This window comes from Athene noctua, unplaced genomic scaffold, assembly GCF_965140245.1.
Source record: "Athene noctua unplaced genomic scaffold, bAthNoc1.hap1.1 HAP1_HAP1_scaffold_280, whole genome shotgun sequence".
Classification (NCBI taxonomy): Eukaryota; Metazoa; Chordata; class Aves; order Strigiformes; family Strigidae; genus Athene; species Athene noctua.
The window spans coordinates 67,501-75,000 of record NW_027437742.1 but is presented as its reverse complement, the minus strand read 5'-3'; positions in this window follow the sequence as shown (position 1 = coordinate 75,000).

Below are 7,500 nucleotides of genomic sequence, written 5' to 3'. Positions count from 1 at the left end.
ACAGGGCGCTTCCGGGCCCGGGCTCCCGAGCTGCCTGTGACGTCACGCCGTGCCCGAGCGGGCCCTGGCTTGAAGCAGGCGGCGGCTCGGGATGACACGGGCACCCGCGTAGCTCCAAGGCAGGGAGCAGGCCGTGGCCTGAGCCTCTCGCGGCGAAGTCACGCCTGGACTAGGACGTGATGGGCCTGGGCCGGGCCGTGGCTGGTGGGCTCTCACGCGAGGGGGTCTCCTGCAGCTTTCGAGCCGGTAGGCAGGCCGGCGGCGAGGCGAGGCCTGGCTTATGCAGCGCCCCTCGTGATCTCACCTTCAACTGGGGAGGCGACGGGGCCAGCGCAGCTGCCGGCTAGCGTACGGACGCGAGGGTCGGAACCGGCAGGGAAGAGTTCGGCTGAGACGGGATCGAACGCGGACCTGAAAACACGCGACGAGAATCACGAACGGAGAGGTCAAGCGGAAGCCTGACCAGCGCTAGGGCATCGATTCAGAAACGGTTCAGGAGCTCACGCTCTGCCCACGCACGTGCGCCCGCCTGCCCCGCACCCCCACAAGCTGCCCGGCCCGAAGCCGTCTGCCTGGGGCTGCCCGCGCGCGCACGCGTATACGGCCGCCCCCCCATCCCGCCAAAGCCGCCCCACCCGCCACGTGCTTCTCCGTGAGACCGGCGGCGCCCCCCCAACACCGCCGCTTGGCCCGCGACGAGCCCGCCCCCCCCCCCCCCCCCCCCCCAACCCTCCCGCCACCAGGTTCACCGTGACACCGGCCGCCCCCCCCACCCCCCAGCCCACCCACCCCCCCCCCGCCACCCCCCGCCCCATCCCACCCCCCCACCCCCCGCCCCCGCCACCCCCGGGGTTCGCGAGGAGACCGGCCGCCCCCTACCTCCGGCCCGCTTTCCACCAGCAGCAGCACATTGGCCGCTCCAGGGAAGGAAGGCGGGAGACCTTAGGACCCAGCGGCGTCGCCGCCGCCGCCTCCGTGCCGGGGGGCCCGGAGGGGCCTCCCGCCGGCGGCGGCGATGATGGGTGGCGCGTGTTTTGGACGCTGAGCCCCCGCAGCTGCCGAGTCCCTGCCGCGCCGTGCCCGCGGCCCGGCTCCCCGCCTTCCTCAGTCGGTCGCTCGGCCGCCCGCCCTCCTGCCCGCCTGCTCCGTTCCCGCCCCGGGTTGAAAGCCAAACGAACGCCGAAGGGGTGGGAGGGAGAGCAGCGACGGGGCGGGGGTGTGTGTGTAACAACAGAAACCGCTCCCCACCAACACCACCCCCCCACCACCCCCCCCCCCCCCCCGCCCCCCCACCGCCGCAACGAGCTCTGTCGACCCCCCTGCCGACCCCCCCCCAACCCCCACCCCTCCCGCCACCAGGTCCACCGTGACACCGGCCGCCCCCTGCCACCCCCGGGGTTCGCGAGGAGACCGGCCGCCCCCTACCTCCGGCCCGCTTTCCACCAGCAGCAGCACATTGGCCGCTCCAGGGAAGGAAGGCGGGAGACCTTAGGACCCAGCGGCGTCGCCGCCGCCGCCTCCGTGCCGGGGGGCCCGGAGGGGCCTCCCGCCGGCGGCGGCGATGATGGGTGGCGCGTGTTTTGGACGCTGAGCCCCCGCAGCTGCCGAGTCCCTGCCGCGCCGTGCCCGCGGCCCGGCTCCCCGCCTTCCTCAGTCGGTCGCTCGGCCGCCCGCCCTCCTGCCCGCCTGCTCCGTTCCCGCCGCGGGTTGAAAGCCAAACGAACGCCGAAGGGGTGGGAGGGAGAGCAGCGAGGGCGGGTGGTGGTGGTGGTGGTGGTGGTGTAACAGAAACCGCCCCCGATCCCCCACCCCCCAGCCGTAGTGCTCCGCGGCGCCGAGGAGGCTGCGGTCGGTTGGCGGCCGCACCCACCGCCCTGCAGCTCCGGAGTTGCAGCGGTGGGGCGGGGACCAACGGCTCTTCGGGCGCGCGGGCGACGGTGGGGGTCGGGGGGCTGGGGGGGGTGGGGGGCTGGGGGTGTCTGTGTGTGTGCGCGTGCGTGCGTGCGTGTGTGTGTGTGTGTGTGTCTGTGTCTGTGTGTGCGTGTGTGTGTGTGCGCGCCTGTGTCTCTCTCTCGCGCGCGCGCGCTCTCTCTCTCTCTCTCTCTCTCTCTCTCTCTCTGTGTCTCTGCGTGTGTGTCCGAGCTCGTGTGTGTCGCGGCGGGGGGGGGGGGGGGGGGGGAACAAACAACAAAACAACAATCCGAACAACACACACACACACACACACACGCGCGCACACACCCCCACACCCCCTATTCCCACACATAAAGCCCGGGAGCCCCCTTCCCACCCCCCCACCCCAACCCCGTCGAAAAAAACCTAAACGCGAATGCCAGCGAGCGCCTGGCAACGCCGGGACCCGGACCCGGACCCGGACCCGGACCCGGACCCGGTGAAGGGCGCCCGGTGCCCACGCCTCTGCGGCACAGCGAAAGGCGGGGGGAAAGAAACAAAATAAAAACACACACACGCACCCCCACCCCCCCCCCCACCCCCCCTCCCCCGAGACTAAAGCTAAACCCACGCTGCGAAACCAAAAGCTGAAGCCGAGGACCGCCCGGCAGCGCCGGGACCCCGACCCGGCGAAAAGCGCCCGGTTCCCGATGCGAACTCGCTCCAGCGAGACGGGCGTCTCCGTTGGGGGTGAGGTGCGGGGAACGTCGCCGCTTCTGCCGGGTCCCCTGGCAGCCGCGGGAAGCGGGGGGGGGGAGTGGCGGGCGGCGCCGTGCGGCGCGGAGTGGCGCGGCGCAGAGGGGCTGACTGGCGGCCGAGGGGGCGGGCAGCGAATGATGCCAGCGACTGCATGGCAGCCAACGGGTCGGGGCGGGGGGGTGGGGGGGCTGGTGCTGCGTGCACATGAGAGCGCGGCGGGGCGCGGGGGTGCGGGGGTGCGTTAAGAAAAAAAATTTCCCTTTTCATTTATTTTTTTTCGGATTTCATTGGCATCTATCGAAACAAAAATGTCTCGCACGACGCGGCCGCCAGGTCTACCCGCCTCCGGGGCGTGAAGCGGCCGACAGGTCTGCCCGCCTCCGGGGCGTGAGGCGGCCGTCAGGTCTACCCGCCTCCGCGGCGTGAGGCGGCCGTCAGGTCTACCCGCCTCCGCGGCGTGTGGCGGCCGTCAGGTCTACCCGCCTCCGGGGCGTGTGGCGGCCGTCAGGTCTACCCGCCTCCGGGGCGTGAGGCGGCCGTCAGGTCTACCCGCCTCCGGGGCGTGTGGCGGCCGTCAGGTCTACCCGCCTCCGGGGCGTGTGGCGGCCGTCAGGTCTACCCGCCTCCGGGGCGTGAGGCGGCCGTCAGGTCTACCCGCCTCCGCGGCGTGAGGCGGCCGTCAGGTCTACCCGCCTCCGGGGCGTGAGGCGGCCGTCAGGTCTACCCGCCTCCGGGGCGTGAGGCGGCCGTCAGGTCTACCCGCCTCCGGGGCGTGTGGCGGCCGTCAGGTCTACCCGCCTCCGGGGCGCGAGGCGGCCGTCAGGTCTACCCGCCTCCGGGGCGCGACGCGGCCGTCAGGTCTACCCGCCTCCGGGGCGTGAGGCGGCCGTCAGGTCTACCCGCCTCCGGGGCGTGAGGCGGCCGTCAGGTCTACCCGCTTCCGCGGCGTGAGGCGGCCGTCAGGTCTACCCGCCTCCGGGGCGTGAGGCGGCCGTCAGGTCTACCCGCCTCCGGGGCGTGAGGCGGCCGTCAGGTCTACCCGCTTCCGGGGCGTGAGGCGGCCGTCAGGTCTACCCGCCTCCGGGGCGTGAGGCGGCCGTCAGGTCTACCCGCTTCCGGGGCGTGAGGCGGCCGTCAGGTCTACCCGCCTCCGGGGCGTGTGGCGGCCGTCAGGTCTACCCGCCTCCGCGGCGTGTGGCGGCCGTCAGGTCTACCCGCTTCCGGGGCGTGAGGCGGCCGTCAGGTCTACCCGCCTCCGCGGCGTGAGGCGGCCGTCAGGTCTACCCGCCTCCGGGGCGTGAGGCGGCCGTCAGGTCTACCCGCCTCCGGGGCGTGAGGCGGCCGTCAGGTCTACCCGCCTCCGGGGCGCGTGGCGGCCGTCAGGTCTACCCGCCTCCGGGGCGCGAGGCGGCCGTCAGGTCTACCCGCCTCCGGGGCGCGACGCGGCCGTCAGGTCTACCCGCCTCCGGGGCGTGAGGCGGCCGTCAGGTCTACCCGCCTCCGGGGCGTGAGGCGGCCGTCAGGTCTACCCGCTTCCGCGGCGTGAGGCGGCCGTCAGGTCTACCCGCCTCCGGGGCGTGAGGCGGCCGTCAGGTCTACCCGCCTCCGGGGCGTGAGGCGGCCGTCAGGTCTACCCGCTTCCGGGGCGTGAGGCGGCCGTCAGGTCTACCCGCCTCCGGGGCGTGAGGCGGCCGTCAGGTCTACCCGCTTCCGGGGCGTGAGGCGGCCGTCAGGTCTACCCGCCTCCGGGGCGTGTGGCGGCCGTCAGGTCTACCCGCCTCCGCGGCGTGTGGCGGCCGTCAGGTCTACCCGCTTCCGGGGCGTGAGGCGGCCGTCAGGTCTACCCGCCTCCGGGGCGTGAGGCGGCCGTCAGGTCTACCCACCTCCGAGGCGACCGGCGGTGGCCGCTAGGTGTACCCGGCTCCACGTTGCCGGCGGCCGGCTCAGCGTCCGTAGAAAGGGCTGCCAGGTCTACCCGGCTCCGTCGGGACTTAGAGCGCGGGCAGACCTGTTGGCTCCGGCAGTTCCTCCAAGGGGTCGCTGTTTCGCGCTGCCTCCAGTTAGGTCATCGTAAGAGGCGGCGTCTCTGCAGCGCCTCCCCCGCTGGCAGGCAGACACTGCCTTTAAGCGCCCCTTTCCGGCGCGGACCCATATTCTCCTTATATAGGGGCACGAGGCGTCTCTGCTCCAGACAAGCGCCACCGAGCGAGGGCACGCGGCTTAGCCGGCCAAGTGGAATGCTGGGCGGCCGCAGACGGTGGTTTCCCCCGGGGAATTGGGCACGGTTCTCAAGCCGGTGCTCTGTCAGGCGAGCGTGCACGGAACCGAGAGCACCCAGAGAGATGCCGAACGGCACGAAGCCGGGCGGCGTTGGGGCGGTCGCTGCCGAGTGGTGAGAAAAGGACGGGCAGAGGTGCACGGGAGAGGCCGAAGACCGGTGGCCGGAGGCGGCTGGCGGCACTTGAACGCTGGATACTGGGGGGGGGGAGCCGAGCTGTGAGACTACCGTGGGTGGTTACCCCCGTCCCCCCCCGGTCCCCCGAGAGCCCGATGATGGCGGAGGGGGGGAGCGCCGGTATGTGTGTTGACACAGCGGTGCTCCGTACGGTTCCAGCCCGTCGGGGGCTGTTGCCCAGCTCCTTGAGGGGGCCTTGGGGATGGGAGGAGAGGTGGCGGCGGCGGCACCTGCTCCCTTTGTTTGCCGGCCTTAAGCCGGAGCCCGTGGCATGGGCACGCCACGGTTTTGGCTGGTCGCGGTGGCCGGCAGCTGGATGCAGACGGCCCGGGGGGGGTGTGTCTCGAGCCACCGGTGGGTGGCCCCCCCCCCGGCCCCCCGAGAGCCCGACGATGGTAAGGCGAGAGGCGGCGGCGCCTCCCTGGTTCTTGGTTTACTCCTTTCGTTGCCGGTATCGTATGCCATACGTGCGGGGCGGCCTGTGGTGTCCGGCCGGCTCTCGGCGTCCCTGGTTTCTACCGGCCGGGCTCGGTGAAGGGAGGTCTGCACGGTGCTGTGAGCGAAGGCTAGTCGACTCCTCGGGTCCTTTGCTCTCTCGGCCCTAAGCCGGAGCCCGTGACATGGGCACAGCACGGTACGTTTTTGGCCGCCGGTGTTGGCTGGCAGCCGGGTGCAGATGGCCGTGGTGGGGTGTCTCGAGCCTTCAGCGGCTACCCCCCCCCCCCACCACTCTGGTCCCCTGAGAAGCCGGATGATGGTAAGGCGAGGCGGCGGCGCCTCGGTCCTCTTTTCCGCTTTCTTTTTTTCCTGGTGCAGATGCCATACGTGGGGCGGCCTGCGGTGTCCGGTCTGCTCCTGGCGTCCCTGGTTTGTACCAGCCGGGCTCAGTGAAGGGGAGGTCTGCACGGTGCTGTGAGCGAGGTTGGTCGGCGCCTCGGTTCCTTTGCTCTCTGGCCCTAAGCCGGAGCCCGCGATGCGGGTACAGCACGTTTTTTTGTTTTTGGCCGGTGGTGGTGTCCGGCAGCCGGATGCAGATGGCCGGCGGGGTGTCCTGAGCCTTCAGCGGCTTTCCCCCGGCCCCCCGCCTGAGCTGTTCCACACCTGGCTTTTTCCCTCCGGGGTAACCTGTTCCCTGCGTTTGTTGGGCAAAGGCCGGTGGCCGGCGGCGGCCGCCGGCACTTGAACGCTGGAAGACCGGCGGAGTCGAGCCTGTCGCGGCTTTACCCCGGTCCAGCCGAGTCGGCTGAAGGGAATCCTTGTGCGTGGCGGGTGGGTGGCGGCGGTGGCGGGGCACATCCCGCGCACCCGGTCCCCCACCCCCTCGACTGGTACCGGTACGGAGGCGTAGCCTACTGAGGCTGGCCTCGGGCACGTCGGACAGGCTTCGCGGCGAGCCGGCTCTGCCGGTGTTGAAGCCGCCGGAGCACCTGTCACGGATGTCGCCCCTGCTCGCTCGCACGCAGAGCCCCGCGTCGTCCGCCCGCCCGCTTGCGGGTGGCCGAGGGCAGGCGCGCGGTGGCTGTCGCTGTCCCAGGACCCGTGGCCGTTGTGGCCTTCGCTGATCGATGAGGCACTTGGGGTCGCGTCGGAAAGGGCCCCCGGCGGGCCGGCTCTGCTGTACTCCCCGTAATAGGGAGCCGCGGTGGCGTCCGGTGTTCAGGCAGGGCGGTCTCCTTTCCAATTCGCTTCCCCGCTGTGAGCGAGGTATCGTCCTAGTCTCTTCCCCCCCCCGAGCGAGAAGGGGGCCGTGGCGACGGCGGCGAGGCGCGTGCCTCCCCCGTGTCACCTCACCCTGTCCTGCTGCCGCTCGGCGCGGGGGGGGGTTTCCTGGGCCTTCCTTACCGAACCAGGCTGTGTGACAGCCGCGTGGCCCCGCGAGCCACCAGGTGTCCTAAACCACGCCGAGGCGCCGGTGCCGACCTCGGTCCGGGTGCCCGTGGGTGCCGGCCGCAAGCAGCGCTGGGCGGCGAGGGCGGTCGAGCCGCGAAAGAAACCGGGCCAAAGCGAGGGAAGAAAAGCGTGTCCGGGCCGCGTCTGCCCGGGCGGGCCTGGAGGCGTGCCGCGGGCGGCAGGGGGGCGTCCCCCTCCGGCGCTGGCGCCGCCGCCGTGTAGGGCTCTCCGTGCCGCCCTTCCGCCTGCTGCAGAGCGAGCCGCCCCGGCAGGGGCCTCGGTCCGCGGGGTCGCGCCCGCCTCGGCGGGTCGCTGTCTCCTCTAGCACGTCCGGTGCTCCCGCGGCAGTGGGGAGGGGGGGGGAAGAGCGAGCGCTCGGTCGTCTCCCCCCCCGCCCCTTCCCTTCCGTTGGGTGGTGGGCGCGTGCCTGCCGGCTGCGATCGCCCGCGATCCGCAGCCCGGGCCGGCCTCGGGGGCGGGTCAGCCCCGGCCGGCCCGAAGCC